This window comes from Centrocercus urophasianus, unplaced genomic scaffold, assembly GCF_019232065.1.
Source record: "Centrocercus urophasianus isolate 14NV4802_14NV808 unplaced genomic scaffold, USGS_Curo_1.0 seq_30, whole genome shotgun sequence".
Lineage (NCBI taxonomy): Eukaryota > Metazoa > Chordata > Aves > Galliformes > Phasianidae > Centrocercus > Centrocercus urophasianus.
The window spans coordinates 2,802,458-2,828,651 of NW_024884867.1; the positions used below are offsets into that span (position 1 = coordinate 2,802,458).

At 51.9% G+C, this 26,194-nt stretch overlaps 1 long non-coding RNA gene across 12 annotated transcripts in view; it reads left to right on the forward strand.

Moving 5' to 3' along the window:
• LOC122165496 overlaps window positions 1-26,192 on the forward strand; it is a 37,367-nt gene extending 11,175 nt beyond the window's left edge. For 2 of the 12 annotated variants that reach the window (XR_006170502.1, XR_006170500.1), the window contains exons 3-8: window positions 1,403-1,555; window positions 4,822-4,995; window positions 7,870-7,966; window positions 9,817-9,945; window positions 10,799-10,961; window positions 11,446-20,715. This is a non-coding gene — a long non-coding RNA (uncharacterized LOC122165496). The other 10 variants (XR_006170507.1, XR_006170509.1, XR_006170510.1 and 7 more) reach the window with 10 other exon arrangements.
• Window positions 26,193-26,194: the final 2 nt, after the last annotated feature.

Here is a 26,194-nt window from a genome sequence, read left to right on the forward strand (position 1 = left end):
CAGTATTGGGGAACATGTTGTTTTCAGTGCTTTGGGGGTATGGGCTTCAAGTTGTCCCCGTTTTGGAGGAGTAGAAATTTTAATTTTGTGCTTTTAATTTTGTTCATTCCCTGTCCTGAGGCTGGACACCAAGCAATGCAAACATCAGCACTGAAACAGCGACTTGACAGGTTAGGATGTGACTGAGTGCAAGATTGCATTTCTGATCTGTGTCCCTGTAGGCGAGATCTTCTGGGATCTGGTGCCCTTCGTGAGAGATGGGTGCTGTCTTCCTCCCCCAGTAAAAAAGGCTGCTGGGCAGCAGCCTTTGGCCATGCTGCTGTGCTTGGCACATGGGTGCTTTCTTCAAATCCTCATCAGGAGCAGCACAGAGCTGGCTGCTGCGGGAGCTGGGAGCTCATCTCACCAGGCCAGCTGGCTGCGTGCTGCCTCTGACAAGCAGCGTTTCTCCTTCCTCCTGCCAAATTCCTAGTACCAATTTTTCCCCTCCATTTCAAGCACGAATGCTGCAAGGGGACATCTCTGCAGCCACCATACACTCCTGGAGGTGCAGATCACAGCAGGAGGCTTGCTGAGCTGTGACAGGCTGCCCCAGCTCTCCGAGCTGAACCCATCTCCTCGAGCTCTGCCTCTATTGCCTGCACAAGCTAATTTCTGTCTGGTGGCGATGCTGAGCTGTTCAAAATCACACAGCTGCTGTAGCTACAGCCTTGCCTGTGGCTTCCTTCTGGGAAAGAGCTTGCTTTTTACTTAAAGCTTACGGGAGGGAGCTGGTTGATTGCTAACAACTGCAACTGCTGCGTTAGCTCTAGCTAAAGGACAGAAGCAGTGGAATGTGGCTGCTCCTGGTTGGCAAAAAGCCCTCACCTCTGCCACTATCTCCAGACAGAAGGGGGCTGGCAGGGGCCATGCATCTCCTGGAGCAGGGGCTGCCTTCTGCAGGCAGTGGTGGGAGCAGAAAGCTGCATAACAGCTCTGTTTGGAGACCACGAGACTTTGGGGGAGAAAGTGACTTTTATAGAAATAAAGGAGACTTCCTTTTGGGTCAAGTGCTCTGGAAATGAATGGTTTTGAGATAAAAGCCTTTTTACTCAGGTAACGCAGATTCACATTGCCTAAAGGGAAGTCTGCCTTGTGCTGGGGTATTTTTCCCTCTGGAGGCATTGTGATTGCTTTTGAAGATGGGTTTTCAGTGCACAAAGGAGAAGAAAGCTGAGAGGAAGAAAGCTTTTAAAAATACCAGGGGTGCCAGTGGTCTGTTTCAATTTGTCAGCATGTCTCTCTTGCTCATAACGCCGCTGTTGGGTGCAGGGGCTGTTCCTCCTCCTCCTCCCTTCAGGACTTGCTCCTTCCCTCTGGCATCTTGATCAACGGAGTCTGGGTTTCTTTTTTGCCATTCCAGGGCAACCTCTTGCATCCAGGGCTGCTTTGCAGACGGGTGCTGTGCTGTGTTGGGTGGGATTGCCCCTGATGACCTCAGCCTGCTGTGTTGGAGCTGTACCCAGGGCAGGCCAGGTGCAAGGGAATGCGTGAGTAAAGCACCTTTCTGAAAGAGGTATGAAATGGACTCTTTTCCCATCAGTTTGATCTGAGGTATCTCTTGAAAATATGTCTTACCCCATGGCCTCAGGGTCCACAAGGGTGGTCCAGCTTTGCTAAGACTTCTGGAAGTATCACATTGTCACTTCCCCTTCTGCTAGTTTCTCCTGCCTTGCCCTGAAGGGATGAGACGTCTGCAGGACTCTGCTGCTGCTTAGTGTGAAATGCTGTAAAACCCAGGCATTGATTTCTCAATCAAAGGTGTCTGTTTGCTCCTTGGTCTGTGGCTTTAATGCCTGCAAATACATCTTTTGCTCCCTAACGGTTTGCTTTAAGATTTTGAAATTGACTGTTGTGCTTCGGAGACTGGGGAAGTGAACAGGTTCAATCAAGCCAGTATTATTAGTGCTGGCTCACAGAGGGGCTTGAGCCAGGCAGAAGCCTGGGTCACAGTGTCTGTCGTGTCTCAGGAGAGACCTTTACCTGTGTCTGGCCATGGTGTGGGGCTCCGTTGCTCTGCTGGTTCCTGGAAAGCTGTGGGTCCTTTTGTCCTGATGGTGAACCTGGGTCAGTGGTTGTGTGGTCTGAAGGCTGAAGTTGCAGCTTAACCTATGAACAGACGCCAGACAAACCTGTAGACATTAAAATGAACAAAATTCCACCAAATTTCCATCCGCACTTCTCATTTTCATAGGAGCTGTGTGTGTTTCTTGTTTCCAGAACGCTGTGGTTTTGTTGTTCTGGAGGTGCAGTGATGATGATGCAAGCCTTGCTGAAACGGAGCTGCTTCTGTGGAGAAATACAAGAGCTGAAAGTAGAAAGGATTCCTACCTCCCAGGGCTGCTGTTCTGCAGGGATGACTGGTGTGACCTAAGCTGGGACTGTCACATTGCCTGGGCTCCAACTGCTGCCACTGGTTGCCCTCAGTTTCCCACTGTTTAAAGGGGTGACGTGGAAAACCCTTTCCAAAGACCAGAGATGGAGATGCTCAGCTGGATGGGGAGGGATGTTAGCAGCAGGAGCAGAGTGGAGCAAAGGAGGAGGGATGCTGAAATGCAGGTGACTCTTAGCACTAATTGTATGCAGCAGAGCTGTCTGGGGGGAGGCTGAAGGAAGCATATCAAGAATGTCTCAGCTATTCAAGTGAGAAATCAAATTAAACCTTGTATCAAATAGTAGAGCTGTTCTGTGCTAGGAGTTATGTCAAATTCATTAAAGGTTTCTACACACCAGTCCCCCCAGGAGTTAGCAAAGAGAAAAAACAACACTTTGTGTCAGGGTGCTGTGCTTTCCTGCTTACCTGGATATGTTAATGATGTGGGTAGAGGAAGGGAGGATTATCGATTTAACCCTCAAGATACAGGTGAAGGGAGCTGGGACTCCACAGCAATGCTGTTTGTGTGCTGCTGTCAGTGTCTGTCCATGTGTCTGTGCTGCATGGTGGAGGGTGAGAGCCAGGGACTAAAGCTGCAGCAGGCTGGAGGTGTGGAAGCTGCTCTTGTTCCCAGTCTCCTGCTAACAGGCTGGGAGGTGGAGTCACTTGGATACCCAGCATGTCTGTGAGTAGCCTGGAGGAGATGGAAATACCACCATCGTGCAGTGCAGCCAGACTTGCTTCTCATTGGGCATGAGTCCATGCTTGTTCCAGGCAAGGAAAAGCTCTGGACAACGCATTGCTCCCTCCATGGGGACAGATTGTATGGGGGCTGGATGGAGCACAGGCTTGGCAGGAGAGAGCCTAGAGCTGGGATGAGCTGCCAGTGCAGTGGCAGAAGAGTCTGCTGGGAACGTGTGATCTGCAGCATGCCACGGGACTTCAGCTGCAGGGTGAGCTCCCAGAGTTGCACAGCACAGGCTCTGCAAAATCCCAGGGGTTCAGCTTGTAGCTGCTTCTCACGGGGCAGTGAGGCACTCTGGAGAGCTGGCAGCTGTCTGGAGGTGAGGAATGCTGAGCTTCATCCACTGCAAATGCTGAATGCCAAAGCCATCTCAAGCTGATGTGCTGAGGCCCAGGCTCTGCTAACACTATCTAATTTTTTTTATCATCCCTGATGCGTGTTGTGCTTTGACTTAGATGCACTCAAGTGTGGGTTTGATATTTAAAAGTCATTTACAGTACTGCTGCTGTGCTGGCAGGAGAAATTAGTCTGACCCTGGGATGTACAAATCCTCATTTTGGAGCAGAGCAACCTGAGACAGGCAAGGCTGAGTCTGCTCAGGTGCTGTGCCTACTGTTAGCTCTGCACCAGGGCTCTGCAGCCAGCTCGTTGCCTTTCCTCCCTTTTCTTTTTGTTAACTTGTAAGAATTTTTATTTTTAAGTCAAATTTAAGATGCTAAACCTCAATTAAGGCTACGTGTATTCATTTCCAAGATGTAATTTGTTTACAGAACATTCCCATTCACAGCAGTGAGCGCTGATAATTGCCATGGTTTGCTTTCCAGCCTTGGATTTGATACAGCTGAGAGCACGTGAAGGTGGCTCCCAGGTGGGCAGTGTTGGCTCCTGGGTGGGAACATGAGGAGCTTACCTAGGAGCTGATTCTGACCTGGGCACTTCTGCTTTTGCCCAAAGCAGTTCTTGTCCTGGGGTCTGGGAATGAGCCTGGCTGTGCTTGTTCCCTCTTTTGTCTGTCCTGTGATACCCTTTGTTATTTCTGCCCCCAGCATGATCTGTAGGCATCCTCATCCTGCCCCAGTATTCCTGCAAGGCCGAACAAACTGCAGTGTGTGTGCTCCTGGAGACAGAGCTGCAGAAAATCAATGGGGCTAGAAGAGAATGAGGCAGTACGTGCTTGTCCTTCGAGCTGCCAGCAGAGGGGATGGCATCTTTGCAGCATGATGGCTCATGGCTATTTTTTTTCCTCTGGCAGGAGCTATTGCTCTGAGCTGCAGAGATGCTGTACTGAAGCTTTGACATGCTGAGCTCTGTGTCCAATTCCTTCGAAGTACGCTGTTCCATCTACCTTTGAGATGCCAGCTTCTCTAGGGTGAGGTGGGCTGTGCAGCAGAGCTGTCCCTGCTCACACTGTAATCCTCAGCTGTCAGTGTCTTGGATGAGTTCTTGGAGGGTATCCAGACAAACACAGGAGAGATTTCAACTGCTGCGATCCCCTGTCCTATTTTATCTCATTTCTGACAGCCCAAGTCTGCTGAGGTTGGGAAGTGGTGAAAAGAGGAGAGCAGCTTCCTGCATTTGTGGATGAAGAAGCACTCCTTGCTCTGACAGCCTGCTTGCTTCTGCTGTTTCCCGCACTACTGACGGACTGTCTCTTGCCTTCCAGACTAGCTGCATCTTCAGGAGAATGTCCCAGATGGCTCTTTAGGGAAAGAAATCAGAGACTGATCGGTGGCCAAAAAAAGTCTCTCATCTAGTATCAAAGCCTTAGCTGCACCTTATGCTTCCCAAGGACAGCTTGGAAAGGGCGCAGTGGAGCTGCTGCTGTTCCTCTTGCAGGGTGAGTGAGTCTGCACAGGACCTGTGATAAGATCCTTGCCTTGGTCAGGCTGGAACAGCTGCTGCAACCTTTCACGCAGTGCTGGCCTTCTGTGGTCTCTCATACCCAGCCCAGTCTGCTAATAAAGCAGTTCTAAACAATGGATTTCACCATTGCCTCCATTTGGGTTTGATCTGTCATGCCTGTCTGTAGGCACAGGCAGCATTCAGCGCTCCCAGGAATGGGTGGGTGTTCAGGCTGGATTTCTTGGCCATCTGCTGTGCTGCTGGGCCATTTGTTACCCAGGCCCTTGCAGGGGCCTTGATCTGATGCTGCAGAAAACTCTGCTCTGTGGGGAGATTCAGTCTAATTTCTGGGAGCTTGCTGGCAGCTGGGGAGGGAACTGTGTGGGTGGGTGGGAGCCCTGGCTTTTCCAAGTGCCTGAAAACTGAATTTGGATTGCTGCCTGCCTATCGCTTCCTCTTGAATGGGTGAGAGGAGGCATTGCTCTGGTCCAGGTGTTGATAGAGAACCATGACCTGCTTGTGCCCCGGCTGCGCATGCCAGATTGCTCCCGGAGGACTCCTGCCTTCCCTCCCTGAGCTGGAACTCCTCCTGGTGCATCTGGTGGTGCCTCGTGACATGGGGACCATGGATTGAGAGGAATGACTTCTCTCTGTGGCTGCTCTGTGGAGCAAGAATCCGGCCCGGAGCATTGCCTGGCCTTTGCGGGGCTGATGTTCAGCAGTTGAGCTTGGCAGCTCCAGAAATTGAAATGCAAATGAGACAGAGAGCTGAGGGGCAAAGGAGCTGCTGGCTTTTTTGATGCTGACCTCCACTGTCGAGAGGAGAATAGCAGTCTTGGTGTTGCTTGTGTTCTTCTTCCTGCCTTAGCCTGGGCCATGCACTGCCAAGATAAAGGAATGCAATTTCCTCTGCTTGTGTCAAGATCTTATTAAGCATTTCCATAAAGCAAATAGGGAGGGGACAGCCCAAGCCTTAGACAGTCACTGCAGTCACTGCACAGCACTCTAACCCAGGCAGCCCTCAGGGAACACAGGCTTGCTGGCAGCAGGAACACTGCCACACTGCTGGGAAGCTGCACAAGAGCACAAGGCCCTTCTCCAGCCTTTCTGCTGCTGGACGTATGGGTGGATGGGGAAGCAGATTTCACCGATACAGATGATCCCTGCTTCAGGCTGTGAGGAACTGCCCTTGCTCCTCGTTTAACAGGAAGGGAAGCCAACCATCTCTTCCCCATGGCATGCAGGTGGCTGTGCCCTCCATGTGCGGGTTCTGTTGGGGCTGCAGGTGGCACATGGAGCTGGCTCAGGGGATGCTGCCAGGTCTCTGAGGTGAGCTGAAGGTGTTCAGGGGGTCTGCTGTGGCCAAGCCTTGCCCTGTGCTTGCTCCCTGTGAATGAAGTCAGGGAGGGTGCAGCAAAGCCAGGAAAACCCCCATGCTGTTAGGAAAAGGCACTGTCTGGAAACCATCCCACGTGCTGGAGAAGCCTGGCTTTCTGACAGAAGCGTGCTGTAGATAAAGTGCTTTTGTTGGCTTGTTAGATCTATTATTCATGCCTTTATGTACATAGCAGACCTAGAGAGGCCGGCTGTGGCCTCCAGCCCAGCCCTTAGCGCAAAGGGGACAGCGGAGCCTGGCAGCAGCAGCGAGCGGCTCCTCAGCCCTCCATCTCGGCACTAATCCCATTCAGCCTCCATCCTGCGCTTCCCCCTGCTGAGGCTGAGAGGCTCCGTTAGGGCCGAGCAGATTAGCCGTCCCCTCGGGAGCAGCTCGCTCAGCTTGCACTGAGATAACGGGGCCGCGTCCTCCAGGCTGCTGGGCTCCTCGGCAGCTGGCGGAGCTGTGATTAGCCTCAATTTATGCAGGCTGTTAAACAAACACCTGCAAGGTTCAGGGACGGGGAAGCCAAGCTGTTTTTGCAAGCGGCTGGTCGTGTTGTGTTAAAGTGAGAGTGCTGTCCTTTCCTCATTGCGCTCCTGGAGCTCCCGGCCATCCCCAGCCCTGGTGGAACTGACAGAGCTGGCTGTGCTGGGTTGATTGCAGTAGGGACAAACACAGTTGGGTCTTCCAGGGCTGCTGCTGTAGCCGACAATTTCTAAACTTGTTCTGCTCTTATTGCGTTCTGTGTTGTTCGCTTGCCCCTAATCCCCGGCAATGGAGCTGCTGTTATCATCAGCAGTGCAATAGGTAGCGTGGCAGGGGCAGAGCGATGTCAACATCTATTGAAGTGCTGGTAAAAGGGCTTAATGTGGAGAAAAGGAAATCTTGTTCCTCCTGAGACCTCACTGGAGCATTTTGTCTAATTAACCTCAGAGGTGATCGCTTATAGCAGAGTGGTGTGCCAGCAAAGAGTCCAAAAATAGGCTCTATCCAAGCACAGCTCAAAGGCACGTGGCTCTCCCTTTGTAAAGCTTGGCGAGACCTGCTGTGGAGTGGGGCTAGAGCTGAACATGGCTGGACTATTATTATCTGCCTGGAAGTTGGACTGAAATTGCAGGGGCATTGTTCTGCATCCTATATGGATGTGGATGCATGCACTCATACTGTGCACAGTGCTGGAAAAGAGATCCTGTGTTACACCCATGAGCTCCCAGCTTGGAGAGAATGCCTGCCTCTTCCTTTCTCCCAGAGGAGATGCTGCCGAATGGCTGCTTTTACCAACTCACTTGTTCCTGCTGGGTGGTTTGGGAATGGTGCAGCAGAGCCAGGCGCCAGCTGCAGCAGTGCCACCTCCTCCATTTGCTGCATGCTCATGTGTGGGATGTGCATGGATTTCTTCTTCCCTGGGCACTTCTATCAGGTTCTGAGGGAATTCTTTCAGTGATCTTTTCTGTGTTTTTTTCTTGGCGTTTCTTTTTTTCACTTTCACAGGTATCTAGAGAAAATCCTGTGTTTCCAGATAAGGATGTGCTGGATTTACAGTTGCCTACCATTGTTAATGCATCCTTGTCTGTGTGGTCATGTGAAGGTAAGATCTGCAGTAACCACATCACCTGCTGTTCTTCTTTTCCATGCTGCTCCAGGATGTTCTCCCTACATTGTATTTTTGCAGTCATTGTACTAAGCCTTTTTCATACAGAGGAGGAAAATTGAGGCAGCTCTGCAATTTACCAAGCAACCCACTGGGGAGCAGAGCCTTGTGGCAGCAGTGTGGCAGTGGCTTTGGATGGCAGCGGGTTTGGGGTTGGGATTGGAGGAGGAGAGCATCTCCTGGCCACTCCTGCTGCAAAAGGGGTGCAGAGCTGCTCGTGTCCAGCAGGACACAAGAAAAGGACAAGCTGTGCATAACGCTGTACTGCATGTGGTGGAGATCAGTGGGTGGTTTTACCCAAAGAGGGCAGTGCCGTGCCACGTTCCTCCCCAGTTTGTAAGGCGAGAGCAGTGAGCATCAAGGATTTCTTGAGGGGAAAATCACCGTGGCTCATGATGAGGCAGTTGTTTTCCAGACGTGTAGCAATTACTTCAAAACAAAACCAAAGCAGAAACAACAACAGCAGAAAACCTTGCAAGTAACTGTCACACAAATGCCAGTTCTGTCTTCTGACAAGCCGCTTTTCTCACCAGCTTAGGCAAAAGTACACAGCCATCATGCTGCCCAGCTTTAAAGCACTTCTCCTATCTGTATTCCTGCCCTGACTCACTGCAAGGACAGCTGTGAGCTCTCCTCCCTGTTGGAGGACATCCCCCCCTTAGTTCCCCTGGAGCTGTTGGTCCCCATTTCTGTCTCTAGCAGCTTTCCCATCACCCCACCCCAGGACTGTTTCTGCAGGGAAATGCTGCAGAATGTTGGAAATTTGGCTTACCTTAGGACAAAGAGCTGAGCAGCTATTTACCAGTTGGCATGCTGCTGTCGGAAGTGGGAACTGAGCCCCTTTCTCTATAGGGAGGAGGAGGGGTCCCACAGGCACTGCTGGGTGCTGTGAGTTGCACTCATACTGCATGCTTGCCCTTTGGGGATATATGGGAACAGAGAGGCTTTGCTGTCTGTGAAAGGAAAGACTTCAAACAGCAACGAGTCAACGCTGCCATTTCGAGAGGAACAGCTCTTGCCATGCTGGGCAATTGGCTGAAAGAGGTGAATAGGGCTTTCCTTAGGGGTTAAAAGCTCTAGCTCTGGTTAGGTATATTCATGTAGGCTTTTTCCCTTTTGAAGAAGGCAGATGAAAAGGGCTCTGACTCCTTTAAATAGATCTACACTTCCTCCACCAGCCAGGAGCTCTATTAGGATTGCTTGCTGCTCCTTTCCGCCCAGCAAGGACAGCTGCCAGCTTAACTCTTAGCCCTCACATTAGGAGCCGAGGGGCTGAAATGAAGAGCTTTTTCCCTCGGCAGCTATCGAGAGGAAGAAGTTTGCTGCTGCTTGCTGCTTCGTATTTGTTCTGTTAGCCAAAGCACAGAAGCACGCGTGGGTGCGAAGTACAGCTGGTGCTTGGAAGGCCCTGGGTTGCTGGAGGGGCACAGAGGGTCCTGGGAGCATCGCCTCTGAGCAGGCTCCAGCTGGCTCTGAGCGTGGTGCCTGGATGTCGGTGCTTACCCCACAACTCCTGCTGCCTTCCGTGGCTTTCGGGCATCGATGTGAGCAAGTGCTGCTGCCAGCTCGGAGCTGCTGCCCTGGCTTAACGTGGGAAGGCAGGAGCATCTGTCCCCCACTGCTTTCCTATTAGCGGGCTGCTATAAGGCAAAAAGCCATCTGCCTGCAGAGGTTGGGGTCTGTGATATTTGCTAACCCAGGAAAACACTGCTACAGGAAGGCGGTCAGGCATGAAGGATGAGAGATCCTCTTTTCTCAGAGTTCACTGAAATGGGAATTTCCTGCAGGTTGCTTTCCCATTGACCAGAGGGAGATCAGACCCATGGTTCATCTGTACACCCTTCTTAGAGCTGCTGAAGAAACTCAAAATGGGGTGATGGCCCCATGTTCCTTCCTGGACCGTGCTCTTTCTCAAGGTTAGTGCTACTAGCTAGGGCCTTGTTTTCACAGGCAGCCTCTAGTGCCAGGTTCTTGCTGATCTTGCTAAGCACTTTTGCTCCTGAGGACATCTGCAGCTGGTTCAGAAAGGTTTCCACAAAGCACAGTCATTTATTGTGAGCCAGCATTTGCAGAGTAATCCCATACAAGTCATTAGCTGGGTTGCTGGAGCTTGTCCTGGGATCTGCCCAGGGAATCCCAGAGCTGCCTGGGGCTGAGTTGTACCTCAGCTCTGTGCTGAGAGCCTGACCTGGCCCATGGTAGGGCAGCCCTGGCAACGTTGGTGTGCTTCCTCCCATGATTCTATTTAAATTCTGCTGTCTCTCCTTTGTCAAAATGGTGTAGCCAGCTAATATCCTGATACAAAGGGTGCACCCCCCCTTTGCCATGCCATCTATCTGGTGATAGCAAGGGCAAGAGCATCACATTCTGGATGTTCATAAATTATAAGGGAAACTGCTTTCTTCCTTCACCCTTTGAACTCTTTTTCATTCCTTCATTGTGTTAATTAATACGTTGTTTAAGCTGTATGTCAGTCCCTGTTCTTGCTTGCTGTAGATGAGGCTGACTTGTCAGCGCTTGGCCTCCTTTTCCCATCAGCTCGAGTGGAGCTGTTACATGTTAGTTCTCCAACAGCACTTTGATTACCTCTCATAACACAACACTGTCAATGCAGACTGACCAATACAGCAGTTCAATGAGTGTGTTGCTCTTGACAAGCCTTATTTGCCCTGGATAAGTCAGGTAGAATATCTTCAGCTGCAGGTAATAGGCAGCAACATCCTCTCTGTGTGTTATCTGAAGGTTTCCCAATCTCTCTTTCACCCGAAGGGGCTTCCTTGTCTCCACTGCAGCAAGATGCAGAGCCTGAACTAACTCTGAGCAAGGAACTGTGGAGTCCAGGAACAGCAGATCTGCTTTAAGTGAGGCTCTTGCCCTGGGTAATCATCCCATCTTGAGAAACACAACATACTATCTTAGACTTCTCCCCAAGGTGTGTTGACCAACGTGCATTTGATGTCAAGGAGCTGCCCTGGCAGTGTGTGGGCCATCATCCTCAGCAGGGAACCAGAGACAGCAATCACTGCTAAGTGTTAGATGATAGCATGTTTTGCTGGCTGCTTTGATGCATTATGTTTTCCACCATCTGTATTTGCACTGTGTTGGAGGCTTGCTTGCCCTGCTAGGGCTGGGCTGCGATCCCTCCAGCACTGTGAGCAGCCAAGTGTGGTGTTTAGAGGGTGGAGAGGAGATGGCAAGCTTTCTTTCAGCAGTTACTTTGCTATGCTGATGCCTTGTCTCCCCACACTTGCTCATTTCTTCAAATATTGCTGCTCTCAATGAACTCTTAGCAGCTGTTAGTCCCGGTTCCTGAAGTGATGTGCAATTCTGAGCTCCCTGCTGTGGTTGGGATGGTCCTTGTGCTGACGCTGCTGACTGCTCCCTGCTCCAGTAATTGGCCTGTTGTGCTTTTTCAGCCTGCAAAGCCTCCTTCCCAAATGCTCCTGAAGAGCTTCCTTTTGGAGCAGAGCTGCAGGAGACAAAACAATCTCTGCTCTTGCAGAAAGAAGCTTGTATACCTGGATCTCTCCCCTCAGCCACTGCTGCCCTGGATGGTGTTTGTTGGCAGGCTTTGCTCCCAGTGCTCCTGCTTACCTCGTGCTCTCCCAAGAGGAACAAGTTTCACATGATGGCTTTGGAAATAAGTCAGGGCATGTGCCTTGGGCAGCACAAAAGGAACTGGAAACCTGAGCTTTGTTTGCATGCACGTTGTTCCTGGTGTTGGCAGGGATGAACCCTGGCTCCATGCAGCTGCTGTGACTGGTTTACTGGGCACGGCATGAGATCCCTCCTCCTTGAAGGACATTCACTGTTTTTTGAAGCCATGACTGCCAGCAGAGGTAAGATTCACGCTTTCTGAGAGCAGCAAGCTTTTTGTGTTTGTCTCCCAGCTCGGGTGAGCAGTTCTGCAGGAGGGCAAGGAGGGGAGCTGCACGCAATTACCTGCAAACACTGGAGAGCGGTCAGAGGTCCCACTATCAGCCATGGCCCAGATGTACTGAGTGAGCCTGCTCCCAGCATCCTTGGCTCCTGCAGATGCACGTGAGCCAGGCTGGCTGTGTGCTGCAGGTGGAGGAGAAAAGAAGCCTTTCATCTGCTCGCACAGAGCAGGCTGGCAGCCAGCTCATGCCTGCTGTTTGGTTCCCTCTGCCACAGCCGGAGTAGGGAGGTGGGAGCTGAGCAGCTGTGCCCCTCCTCAGGGATCAGCCCAGGGTGAGAAATGTTAGGGGGATGGACTCTGCTCCCTGTGTTAGCAATCAGATTGCTGCTGCAGGGTTATCTGTCAGCACTGCCTTGGGGTCACAGAGTCACACAGGAGTCCCTCCTGGAGGCACTCCCATGAGCCAGGTGAAAGCTAGCTGATTTATCAGGTGCTCTCTGTGCTATGCACCCTTCCCAGTGTCCTTGGGATATGTGAGCCTGGATTCAGGCCCTTCTCCTGCCCTTCACAAGGTGTCTCTCCTTCCTACATTGACACCCTCACTCCCCGCCGCTGCGGCAACATCCTCCCATGTTGCTGTCTCAGCTGTACTGGCTCTGCCAGAGCCGTGCCTCTCCTCCTCCCTGCCCACCATGCCGTGCCAGCGAGCCCAAACCTACTGTGCTGGTCACCTGATTTGTTTTGGTTCATGTTCCAGCTGAGGATAAAGTTGCAGATATTTCTGTGCAGCGATAGGATCTCAACAGCCAGCCTTGCTTTAATGTGATCCCAGGCATTCGAGGTGCCCCATTACCTTATCTCCCCTCTGCAGATATCTGTTACTCACCACTCTCACCCTAAAAGCGAGCCAGCCTGGGAGGGAACTGCAGAAGCTCAGCCTCTGCAACCCTGCTGTTGGGCAGAAAGCAGTAAGTGAGGCTCCCATCCTGCTTTTTCTGCACAAGGTTCCCTTCTTTCTGCTTGCAGCGCTGTGTGGTGCAGTGGGGTGGCTGGGAAGGCTGCGTCACAGCTGACTCACACTGCTGGTAAGGTGGAAACCCCACGCATTGGTTCCCACCCAGCTCCCCAGGGGCACCTGTTTGCTCTCTGGCTTTGCAGTTCAGCAGTCCCTGAGATGAACCTGATATTGCTGCATGCAGGGCCAGTGAGGCTGTCCCTCGTCCCAGCCTTACCAGCTGCATCTTGCTGCTCTCCCGTTGTCACATGAGCATTACACCATCTCTCCCGTGGAGAATGAGTGTGGAAAGTGCCTGGTTGCCAGAGCAAAGTGAAATCTGCTCCAGCTTCAAACGCACGCAACCCCAATCTGTGCACTTTGGGTAAATGCTAAATTCTATCTCTGGTTCATGAAGAGGAGAGGCTGATGCTTAAGTGAGGCATGGGCACCAAACACCCAAGCTTCTGCAGCTCTCAGGTCTCCTGAAAGTTCCTTGATGCAAAGAGAAACGTTCCCAGCCTGTGTGAGTCATAGGGCATTAGGTGGGCTGGGTCAGCTCTGAGCAACACTCAGATATAAAGGTGAGAATTGTTCTATTGAATGGCCAAAAAGCTGCTGGTGGCAGAACGGCCTCTGTGAGCAGGCAGTGCAGAAAAATAAGAGGAAAATGGAAGGGGGTGTGGGGAGATGGAAATCAACAGCTCAACAGCAGTTCATCCAATACAGATCCTTGAAAATACAGGAATTTTGAAGGGAGGTAAAAAGATGTGATGAGAAACTACATGGGAATTTCTAGCAGTGAGGAGGAGGAACTGAATTCTAGCATATTGAGAGGGGTGGAAAAAAAGAGTCAAAAAGCTCTTAGCTACAGGAATTGGGAGAGCAGAGTGCATGTTTTTGTAGTCTGGATGGGGCTGATGCCATTCCCATGTGATGTGCACGGATCTGTTTCTATTCCTGCAGTGCTGGGCGGCTCAGGGTGAGCAGTGCAGGAGCTCTGGGTCACCCCATTGCCTGTGCTCAGGTCCTGAGCTGCAGGCAGCACAGCTCAGCTGCCCACCAGCTCCGTGCTCCTGGAAGATGGTCGATGGAGGTTCGTTGTGGGGTTATGTAATGATTGACCTCGTGGAAACGGGTCTTAGGAAAGCATGGAATCAGCTTAGCTTGCGGACGGCTCAAGCTGCGATGTGGGAGATGCTATCATTGCTGTTAGGAATTTATGCTTTTGTACAGTTGGGAAGCATTTGACTCCACCTCATTGTGTCCTGGCTAGAGAAACAGGCCTGGGTCACAGCTTTCCTTGGACCATGCTGAGCTGTGTGCCAGCAACTGGCTGACTCACAGAGCTGCTCCAGGTCTGCCCACGGCCGTGCAGCTGGAGCCATCGTGCCTGTCTCTGCTATAGGAGCCCCCTGTGCAGGAGCTGAAGGGAGGAGAGGCAGCGCTCTGCGATCCTTCTGAGCAGCACAGATGAACCCACACCTAATTGCTTTTAAAAACCCCCTGTTGCTATGGTGACTCAACAAGCGTGATGCTCACAAGTTCTTCTCTCCACTCCCAGGTCTTGCGTTGGCACTGGGAAGCCTTGTGTGTACCTATGTACGTACATCTGCTTTCTTCCAGCTTTCAAAGGTGGCATGCAGTCCCCTTGGAGCGTGAGCAGAATCCCTTCTGAGCTGGGAAAAGATTTGCTTGAAAGGTCTTGTAATAAGGTTAAGGAGAGGCCAACAGCCGCTCGCCCTGCTGCTGAGCACTTCAGTAGCTAAATTTAGTCCCTTGAGTCATTACTGAGTCAGCAAATTGGGGGCAGGAAATCTTGATTTCTCTTTTCTTCCTTTTTCATCAGTGATGTACCCAAGACGGGCTCCAGACTGGTTTCCCTCTCAATCCAGCACGCTGCCTGCCTGCAGTGCTTTCCCCTGGAGCATCCTTGAGCCTGTCCAGAAAAAGTAAGAGCTCAGTTCCTCTCTGCTGCAGCCACCTGCCGTGACAAGTGGCCTGTCCTCGGGGAAGCAGCATCGTTTCCTATCATTAGTGATGCGGGGCATGGGAAGCTGTGTCCAGTCAGCTTTGTCTCTTGCTGGGTGCATGCTGGCCTGTGGCAGCTCATGCATCCCCTGGAGCTGCCTTGAAACCCACTGATGGGTAAAGAAACCCCATCCAGCTGCTCTTCTGTGTGCCTGGGAGTGCCTCAGCATGGTGAATAGCCACAAAAGAGCTCAGAAGACACAAGCATGAATGGTACGAATGAGTGGTGTCAAGAGATCCAGACATGCTACACTGACAGACCTGTGCAGCAGCCCTGCTGAGTTCAGACTGGTCTATCCCTCGCTGCCCTGCTGGCCAAGGGGCACCCAGCAGGGATATGGCCTGGCAGATAGATGCCTGCAGGTAGCTGGCTCCTTCCATACGTGCTTCGGGGTTGCCAGGAGACTGTGAGACCCTGGGCTGGAGCAGATCAGCAGGTTGTCCAGGCAGCTCAGTATTGCCCCTGGAAAGCAAGTTCTGGCAGCAGAGCCCCTGTTGCTAGCTGATGGTATCAGTTTGTATTAGATCCCACTGAGTGTATTTTACATAATTTGTTTCCCAGAATGAAGTGTTTTTACAAACGCAGCATTTAAGCACCTTTTAAAAAGGAATGAAAAATCACCTACCTCCCTGGAGCTAGGAAAAAAGCTTAAAAGGAATCAGGAAAGTGCTCTCCCTACAGCACTCACTGGGCTGGGAAGCCCAGAAAACCTGGGGTTGGACTGGAAAAAATCTGAGGGCTCAAAGAGAAGAGCCTGTGCTGAGAACACTGCTGCTGCCTTCACTGCTGTTTCTGGTCGGGACACCCAAAAGCAGGAATTGCTTCGGGTCCCTCTGCAGGAGAAGGGAGCACCACCAGGGTCCGGGTTGCTGAAGGGATGCTCACAGGCCACACTGCTGCTCAGCACCTGGAGATAAATCAGTGCTTGCTGGACGATGAAGGGCAAAGCGGTGCTCCTTGCCCTGCTGTGGCTGCTGAGGATGGATGCTGTGCAGCTGGCTGTGCACTGCGGCCCGGGCTGGGGGCTGCCACTCTCACTCTCATTTCTTTTTTCACGGCAAGCGAAGGATGAAAAATCAGAGTAATGGCCAAGGAGACAACATCCACTTGGCTTCTCTTGCCCGTGGTGTGAGCGATTTATCTAGCTAAGGCATTGCAGTGGAGTGAGACCAGGAGCAAGGGGACGGCGCTGCAGCGGCAGCATCAAGGTGTGCTACCCCCCTCTGTGCTGCCTTTGATTTGCTTCCAGGAGGGAACTCTGCTCCCCATTCCAAGCAGGCCCGGTGCTGGCTGGCAGAGCAGCGGGAGCCCTGCTGTAACTAATGAGATGTTTGCTTCTCGCTGCCTGACGCTGCGGTGGGTTCTCGGTGTGCCTGAGCCCTGTGCTGATAAACCAAGCCTCCCGGAGATGGAGCGGCTTCCCTCAGCTACAGGCCTGCTGTGTTCACTCTTATCTAATAGGATCTTTCCTCTGAGCTCTGCTTAAGCCTCCTGTGTAGCATACCAAACCACTGAGGTTTGATCGTACAGAGAAGCGGCGCAGAGTGAGAGCAGACCTGAGTGTCAGCTGCCCTCCTTTGGGTCACTGTTGAACAGGACACACGCTCATGGGGGGTCTGTGGGTTCCCTGTGGCTCTGGAAGGTTCGGAGAAGGGAGCTTTTCCCCCAGCCAAACATTTATCCCCTCCTTGCTGCCATTGCTGATTAGGGGATGGGTGTCTGTCTGTCTCTCCCCTGTTATTTATTATGCTGTAAAAGCCAAGGTAACCCATATCAGTAAACGCTGTGAAGGGTTTCACACGTGTCAGCTGTGCGTACTTTATGGAGCAGACACTCTTTCAAGACAACAGGCTCTGTGTGGGGAGGCTGCTGTGATTAATGCTGCAGCGTTCACCTGGCTGCTTCCTCCCTGCTGCCACACTGAGCTGATGTCCCAGGGTGCCCCGAAAATGTGCATGAAGCAGCGTGGCACAGAGGGGAGGGAAAGGCTCTGTGCCTCCCGTTGGCAGGAAGATGAGCAAAGCACACAAGGAGAAGTTTCTTCTCCAAAAAAGCAGCAATGCAGTGGCACAGCTGCCCAGGGAGTGCTGGGCTCACTGTCCCTGCAGGAGCTCCAGAGCTGTAGGGATTTGGCACTGAGGGATATGGGCATGGTGGGGTGGGCTGGGGATGCTGGAAATTTGTTTTGGAGACGTTCAGACCCTTTCCTGTAGGCACCTGCCTGTTGCAAGAGACGTCCTCCATCTGCGTGAGTTACTCTGGGCAGATCCAGCTCTCCTGCAGGATGCTCTCAGTAGTTGCTCTTGGCTGGTTCTGAGGCTTCCTTTCTCCCAACACTTGTAGGTGATTGCTTCCTCCTTCTCCTCCGCCTTCCTTTTGTCTCTCTGCAGCACGACAGGTCTGGGAAGGGCCATCTGCCGCTGTGATTAATGGCCCTTTTCTGGCAAAACAACAGAGACAAATGTCCTTCTGAGCATGGCAGAAAGAAGCGCAGAAACAAGCTGGCTAATTTTCAGCCATTATTTTGGAACCCAAACTCCTTCCCGGTATCAATTTAGCTATTATTTCAAAAACTAATTAATCCTCACTCATGCAGCTCCGAGGGACCAGTGTTTAGATAATTAACAGCCCGTGGATTATGACAAGCCTTGCTCTCGGATCCTGTTACAGCGCTTGCCTTCAAGTACACTCGCACTGTTGTTCTGCTTACCAAGTCCTTTCATCAATTCATCTTTTTTTTTTTTTTTTTTTTTTTTAAACAATTAATAACAAATAATTAGCCAGGATGGATTCTATTTGCTTTCTTGCAGCTCAGCTTCGTTTTGGAGGACTGAACTGTTCTTCAGCTGCGCGGGTTTGTAGTGATTTTGGAGCTAATTACAACCAAGCAGGATAGGTCACTGCCATTACCAGCATCTGGAAAAGGGAGTTCTTATTGCTCAGCTCCTCAGTAAGTGACATGAGGTGTGAGAAAGGAGATGCTTCTGTGAGATTGTTGATACTTCTCCACCCCAGGAGAATGTCTCTTTGAACTGCCCGAAGTTTCTGTTCTGCTGCTGCTCTGAACTCATCTGAGGAGATTTCTGCCTGTGAATAGATTTGTCTTTTCTAACTTTGTTTAGGAAAGCTTTAGTTATACAAGGAGTTTTCATCTTACCTTTCATAGAGGTGAAGCTCAGTCTCAGCCTTTTTCCCTATGAGATGCAGGTCTCTGGCTGGCATCCCCTCTCTTCTGGTTCTCCATGCTGATGGGCATCTGAAGGCTCCTGTAAGGCTGGGAGAACACCTGTGGTCCCTGTATCTTCTGCCCTCTGAGCAAAAGCAGAGCAAGGGGCCCAAGCCGCCCCGGTTCCTGAGCTGTCTCTGCTTGGGGCAGCACAAGGGCATCCATCAGGTTGTGCTGGTTTTAAACAGCTGAGCATGGATGCAGCCTCACTCCTGGTTTCAGGCAGAAGGAAATCCTTTCTGATAAGCTGCTGCTGTTTCAAACAGACGATAAATCTCTGCAGGTAGAACTCCCTGTGCTAGCAGTTTGACCCCTAATGAAGTATTTACCAGGTTGGCAACTCACTCTGCCTCGGGAAATACTGTCCTTTCACCTGTGTGCAGCTCTCACTTTTCTTTTGCAAAACCCATGGCTTAAGGAAAGCATCAAAGCAGCCAGCAGTCCACTCCTCACCTTCCCAGTCTCTCTCCATTCTCTTTGCAGATGCAGTTTGCCAGAGACCCTGTGGCTCTGCACCTTGGAGGGCAAAGAGCTTGCAGGAGAGCTGCACATCTTTGTGTTTGGGATGCTGCGTCCTCTTAGCAGCAATCAGAGAGCAGCAACCCGGGACCAGGGGAGTGGTGAGCCTGGTGGAAATGCCACTCATATACTGGCTGTGAGCAATGGAAATAGAGCAAGGGGCTGCTGCTGACCCTGGTGTGTGCACCCTGAGGTGGTGGAGGCATCTTCAGAATTGAGCGTTTTGGGAAGGCTGCACTCTTTTGTCCATGTTTTAATGATTTGTTTCAGCAGGGCCAGGCATCTTCCTCTGCCATGCTGCCATGACCTTTGCGGTGAGATTGTGCGTGGAGAAATGTGCTGAACCACCCCGTTGCCATGGAAACCGAGGCTGGGAGGGGACCAGCCTGCTCCTGCTAATTGCTGTGGATCTGTGACCCCATCCCTCCTGCCTCCTGTAAGGCTGCCCGAATGCACAGCACCGGCCCCATCCTGTATCATCCTGCCCCTTGACTCCCAGCCCCAGTGCTGTGAGCAGGATCTAGAGTTTCCTTTTCTCCCTTTTGTGTTATCACAACCTGCATGAGATAAGTTAACATCCATGGCTTGAGCATCCCTGCAGCCCATCACCCCGTGTATGCACATCTGCCTGCATGCTCATTGCAGGAGCACAGTGGCAGTGCAGTGATGCACCCTCCCTGCATCCCAGGCTGCCCTGGCTTAATCTTGTCCAATTAAATAACTGCAGATAGTGGGCTTAATAAGGCCCTGCTTTGAAAAATTACTGACTATTTCTTTTCCAACGTGCAGTGAATTAGGAGTCAGCCTGCAAAGCAGTGGTGAGCAGGGAAAGGACTGCTGCTAATTACTGTCCCTCATGTCCCCTCTGCTGTCACCACTGCTGTCGGGCCCCCCGTTGCTCCCTGCACCTGATTGCATTTTGCTGCTGGTTGTGGCCAATTTGCAGCTCTCAGCTGCTGCTGCTTCTCCCTTCCCCCCACAGCCCCTGCTCCTCTTCGAGTTTATTAATGAAAACCTTATCTGTTGGAGCAGATAATGCCAGAAATAATTAGTGCACACAGAGGGCTGGCAGGCTGCTCTCTGCTCCCACCACCCACACCCTCTCCTCTCCCTGTTTACAGTTTCCTGTGCTGCTTGGGGCTGCTTTTTGGGCCTCCTTGCTCTGTACAGATTTATTTGCTTCTCTCTCCAAGTTTTCTTTGCTCAAGACAGACCTGAGGCACAGACGCATCCTAAAGAGCTTGGCCTTAAGCACCTGGGCTGCAGGTGCCCTGACCTTATTGCTGCTGGAAATGGGGAGCTGCCCCCCAAAGCCCAAGAGCAGGGAATGCATTTGCTCCTGGCATGCTCTGGTCAGGTCACGGCCTTGCTCCTGCTGTGCCAGCACCGTCCTCACTTTGCTCGTGCTCCCTTTCATTACAGTTAGCATCATTGTCTCTTGGCTTAAATCTTTCAGCCTGATAAAGGATGACAGCACTGCTCGAGTGCCTGGGATGGCATAAATAATTCCAGTGCTGAGAGAGATTTATGGCTATATAAATGTCAGGAGTGAGCCCGGTTTGTATTAATGGCCTTATTAGTTACGTTGCTGTAAAATACAGATCCTCCAATTGTTAAGCGGCCAAGCTTTTGGTCCACAGCATTAATCCAATAAATTTGGGCTTCTCAATACAAATCTTAGTCCCTGAACCGCACTGGAAAATTCTTCACGATATGTCAAAGAGCTTTAAATGGCTTTGACTGAGAGAGGTGGGAATAACAGAGCTGGTGGGAGCGCAGGTGTAAGGCGGTGCAGCAGCCCATCCCCACCCAAGAGCATGGGAAGTGTGGAGGTCCCTTGGCCGTGGGGATTGGTGGTTTTGTCGCCAGCTTGGAAATCACAGCCCAACCCAAACACTCTCATGGCCCCAAGGTGTCTGTCTGTCCTTCCCACCCTGCTGCCATCCCTCCCTGTTCCCTGGTACATCTCATATGAGGGCGTTTTGCAACTCTGCAAACTTTCCACCAGCGACCTGCCAAGTGCACGGGGAGGGAGAGGGGAAAGCACCACGATAATTGAAAATAAATGGTGCATTATATGATATAAATGTTCTGGTGCAGCCAGCTTGCTGTCGCTGATTATTTATTTGTTACTTGCAGACACTTTGAGGAGGTGTCTGGGGGGAGGGGTTTTGGAGATAAAGTGGTGATGCCTTCATGCAGAGGGAGCTGCGGGCCATGGGGAGCTCTGTGTGACCTGCAGCAATGGCAGGGGGAAAGCCACAGCCATTGGAGCAGAGATGTCATTGCCACGAGGAGAGTCCAGAGAACCCAATGTCTTGGGGCATGTTGGAGGTCTTCTAGGCCCTGTGTGCACCTGTGAGAGGCAGGGGTCTGCAGGAATGGGGCAAACGTGAGCAGGGAGCCTCTGGAGTTCTGCTCAGCCTGAGGTTGGGTTGCTTGCCGTGTCTCTCTGGTGGGAATTTACTCCTGTTTGGTAGGGCAGGAGGCTGCCTAGGAGGGGTTGGATTTAACCTGGAACATGGACCCTTTTGCTGTGTTGGCTCCTCGGCCATGTCATGCTTCTTATGCCTTGACAAAACTTATCCTGGATTATTTTTCAGCTGCTATTTAATCTTGAGAGGGTTGTAAAAGCTTTGAACCACTACTTGAAGACTGAGTGAGTGATTTCTGGCCTTGTCAGACAAGGAGGGGATGTGGAGGTGGGATCCCAGTTGTGCACTGAGTTGCCCTCCCTAGGCAGCTGGGATCTCTGCATTGCTGGCTGGGAAAAGGCTGAGGATGAACCTCCTGTAGCCTTCAGATGAAATTGTAGAGATTTTGGCTTGAGGTTCTCCAAGTTCTGCTCATCTTGAATCAAACACCATGGACCAGGAACAGCATGAGGGCTGAACATCCACTGGGGGATGTTCATGGGACAGCAAGGGGCAAACCCATCCCTCCCAGCTCACTGAGGCAGGGCTGGCAGAACCCAGACTCCCTCTGGCCTCTGCCATGGTGCCATCAGATTTCTGCATGCAGTGTTTTGGGCAGGCAGCACGCTGGCCCTCGGCACACTTTGGTTTTAAGCCACCCTGGTTCAGTCTGCTCTGGAAGTGGACTCATCCATCACTGCCAGCACTGCAGGACCATGGAGCACGTCTCGCTCGCCTGCACTGCCACAGCCCCTGAGCTCCAGGCATTGCCTTCCTCACTCCAATAGCTGCCTTCAAGTACAATTCACTTTGTTATTAATTTCTTTTATGCTGAGGCTCTTAAACCCCGTGGGAATGGGGACTTGGGTCACAGAGGCAATCTGCAGCTGAGTGCCTCTAAAAGCCATGGGCAGAGAGATGGAAACTTGCAACAGGCGCGTGCCAACCTCATGGTTCTGGGGGCAGTGGCACTGGGTGAGCTGGGCTCAGTTCAGTCCCTTGGGGCTGGAACCCTGTCACCATCCCAGCCCTGTGCCCCCTAGGGGCTCTGAACCCCTCGGAGTTGGAAGAGGAGCTGTCCCCCAGCATCCCCCAGCCATTAACAGCCTATACCAGTCTGTAAATTATGTTATGGTATGTTATTTACAGGCCATATCCCAGCCCCATATTAAAGACACAATTCTTACGCAGTTGGGCAGACAGCAGGATGCAGTTCTCTCTGGGATTCGATTGCTGCAGACTGCCAAAATCCTTGAGAAATGTTATTTTGGAGTCTGCTCCTCCGTGCAGGGGCTGTGTGCCCCTCTCATTATCAGTATCAACACACAGGACCCCCCCCACCCCCCAGGTTCCTCCTCCCCAGCCCTGGTGTCCGTATTTACAGCTGGAGCATGCTAGGCTAATTGCTAATCAGTTGCATGCAATCAGCTCATCTCCCACCATCTCGGGAAGGGCCGAGTGCTGAAGGTGACTCCTGCAGGAGTTCATTTCTTCAAAATAAAGGTGACAGTCAGCACAGGTTCGTTATCTGAGCAGCAGATGCTAAGCTGTGGGGCCAGCAGATGCCCTGGCTTGTGCTGGGCTCTGTGGGCTTTGGGCATGCACTTCTCTTTTGGATGTAAGAACCCAGTGGGTAGAGCATCCCTGGTAGTGGAGGGACGTGCCTGGATCTCCTGCTCTGCTCTCGGGGAATGGCTGTGGTGTCTGAGCAGTGCGGTGGCTGTGGACTCGGTTTTGGGGACCTTGGCTCTGCCGTTGGTAGAGCTGCTGGGGTCAGACTGGAGGCAGCCCCGTTTGTGGGGTAATTAATTCTCTTTTGATCATCTGCCATGTAAATCATCAGTGGCTAGGAGTTAATCATGTGTACGAGATGAATCTTGCTCTTGCCTTAATGAGCGCCGAATCGTGACCGGCATCTGCTTACTCCCCACACTTTCATCTCCTGTACAGTGTGAACAATTAATTCTATCTAATAATCTCCTCTTTATTCTATTAAAAAATAATAATATTAATATGAGGGCAAACAGCCTCTGCTGCCCTGACCTTTGTTGCTTTGGTCTCAGGCAACCACTTGCTCTTCTGGAGCAAAGAAAGGGGCTGTGGGTTCCACAGCTGGGGTGGCACATCCCTTCCCTTGGAGCTTGCTTGTCCCCTGTCCCCAGGACTAATTCTGCTGGTCCCGGCACAACGGGGTCCTGCCCTGCTCAGCTGGGAACCAGAGGGCACCGAGGGTTGCTTGCAGTCCCTTGGTGACATGCAGTGATGTTTTGCCAGAGGCTCTAAGTCCAGTCCAGTTGGAAGGAGAAGCAAGGTCAGCAGGATTTGGGGCTCCTGGATGCGTTCCCTGTCACATCGGTTCTCGGGGCTGTAATTTAGTCTGGTTTAACTGGAGCTTAAATTAGCCCGGAATGGAACGGAGCTGCAGCTGCATTCAAAAACATCTGAAATCACAGCGCAGTAAAACATTTCCGCGTTCCATTAACGCCTCTCAGCAGGAAGTGTCTGCTCCCCAAATCCTCTGCTTCTTCTCCGCAGCTCTGAAAGCCTGCACAGCAGTGGCTGTCCCTCAGCCACCCGTCCCCAGCCTCCTTTCTCCCCATGTCATTGGCATTCAGTTCTCCTGTTTATTCAATTAGTGCCTTTCTGCTTAATTATCTGGTTAATGTGAACATGCCTAATTGCTGCATTGGTGAGAGGGGTGCCTGTCCCCCTGCACGGCGCACAAGGCCATGAAACTGTACGGAATGGACACTTGGAAAAAGCCTGCTCCAGCTGATGAAGGGAGGGATGGGTTGAGTTGGGATGGGGCAGCCCCATGGAAGGGATGGACAGGGTGGCATAGGATGGGTTGGGATGGGATGGGAAAATCACCATGCAGGTGGTGCCAACTTGGTGGCAATGGTGATGCCACCAGCTTCCAAAATGTCCACCTTCCTACATCTGTAGGGCAGTGTGTCTCCCTATTTCTATTTCAAGGGAAAAAAAGGGCTTTTTCTCCTTACCCTTTTCTCTCTCCCCTCCAAAGTCACCTCCAAAGCCTCATCCTTGGATGTTCTCAGCTGTGGGGGGACAGTGAACGGACCCAATGGTGGGGGACTGTTCTTGGGAGCTTCTCAATGGGAAGCTTTACATCAACTTTCCATGAAATGGATATTTCTAAAGGGAGAGATGAATGCTGGCATGGGAGGGATGGACCCAAGACATGCTGCATCCTCAGTGTACAAACAGAATCCCCCCACTGCTGGCTGGGGCTGGCTTAGCAGAGGGAATAATTGGTAGGTGCTGCTGAATGTAATGAATAGAGGGTACTCACAGCTTTTGTTTATTGACTCTTGAGTTGTAATGAATACTTCCAGAGGTAATTATTGATTTTCTGCATTTGCAGGAAACCTGCTTGGCTGGGAGATGGGTGGAGGTGGATACAGGGAGGTTTTGTGCAAAATCAGGCTGCTGAAGAGCCTTCACCCATGGGGAGCAGAGTGGGAACAGAGGTATGGATGGAGATGCTCTCAAAGTCACAGGGTGGTACAATGCCACTGTCCTGGCCATGGGGCCACAGGGACAGGCTCGGTTCTGCTTTCTTGGGTGTTTGGGGACTACAAGAACCAATGGGCACGGAACAGCAGCTGCAGTGGGCAATCAGCATCCACAGGGTTCTGCAATGTGTAAAGCACAAAGCAAGCAATCCAAAACCAAGGAAAAATACGACATCTATAGAAAAAATATTTGTCCAGCTCCAGGACAAACCCAGCTTTATTCACTCTGGAAGGGAGAAGAGATTAAAATGTAATCCTGGGTAAACACATTTTCTGCTTTCTTCCCCTTGGGTACCTCTCAGCAGGCGCAGATCCGTCCTGCTGAGCTCCCTGTGCTCATCCATGGCAGCAGCCAAATGCCCCGGGCAGCTTTTGGCTGTCATCTCCCAAATCAAAATCTGGGACTGGGGTGGGTAAGGGGGGGCTGGGCCCTTAGGGTGGGGGGAGAAAAAGGGGACGGTGCATCCCCCCAGGGCTGCTCCCTGCAGGGTGTGGTGCTGGGACTGTGCTGGTAGTGCCGGTAGCACCCAGCATCGCCTCTGCTTATTGCACAGAGCTTTTTCTGGGCATCTTATGTTGCTTTTTTGGGCTGTTTATTTATGAGGCAATTTATTAGAGCGCAGTTATTCTATAGTGGGGAAATGTATTCCTAGGAGCCTCCGTTAACAGAGCCAATTGCTTAATTAGCTCGCTGATGTCTCCATGAGGTACGCCAGGAGAGGTTTCTGCTTGTAACAATCACTGCCTTCCCCCTGCACACACACCACCCGTGCTGCTAATTTAATAGTGCAAATATTTATTATCCCCAGTGTTTGGCAGCGAATCTGGGGGTGTTTTGAGCAACTCCACTCTCTAGCTCCAGGGACAGGGCTGGACTGGTGGGGATGGCTGTGGGCTGGGGGGTTAAAGAGGGGAATGGTGGAAATGTTGCATTGTGCACGGGGTCCTCGGCTGCAGCTGCATCCTGCAAACCTCAGGGCAGGCACCACTGCCCGATTGGGCATTTGGGCACCAAGCTGCAGCGATGGGATGGAGCTGGCCGTGCTGCTCGTGTGTTTACCACAAGATACTCTCAAGTCCTTTGTGATTTTTCTTCTTTCTCTATTGTTCCTGGCTATTGTTCCTGGCTCCATTATCCCCCGGTTGCTTACATAAATCAGCACGTGGCTCTCCGAGACACACAGGGAGCAGCGCATCCATCCAAGGTCACTGTCCCTTGTGCTGCAAGAGACGAATTCCCTCCAAGGGCCGTGAGCTCCGGGATGCTTCCTGCGCGGCCGAAATAGGCCCCACGAGGACCATCCTGGTGCTTCCAGCCAAGGATGCTCTCGGTCCAGGGATGCTCCCAGCAGAGCAGCGGGGGGAGGCGGCACCGGGGAGGGGACAAGAGCGGGCCCGGCCCCATTCCCCGCCTCGCTGCCACAAAACGGGAGCCGGGAGCCGGCTCGTCTTCACACTCTCCCCTCCAGCCTTACTGAACCGGAATATCCCCCATTAAACCTCGGACTGAACCCAAGCCGGCACCGAACCGAGCCGTGCGCGGTCAGGAGGGATGTAGAGATCA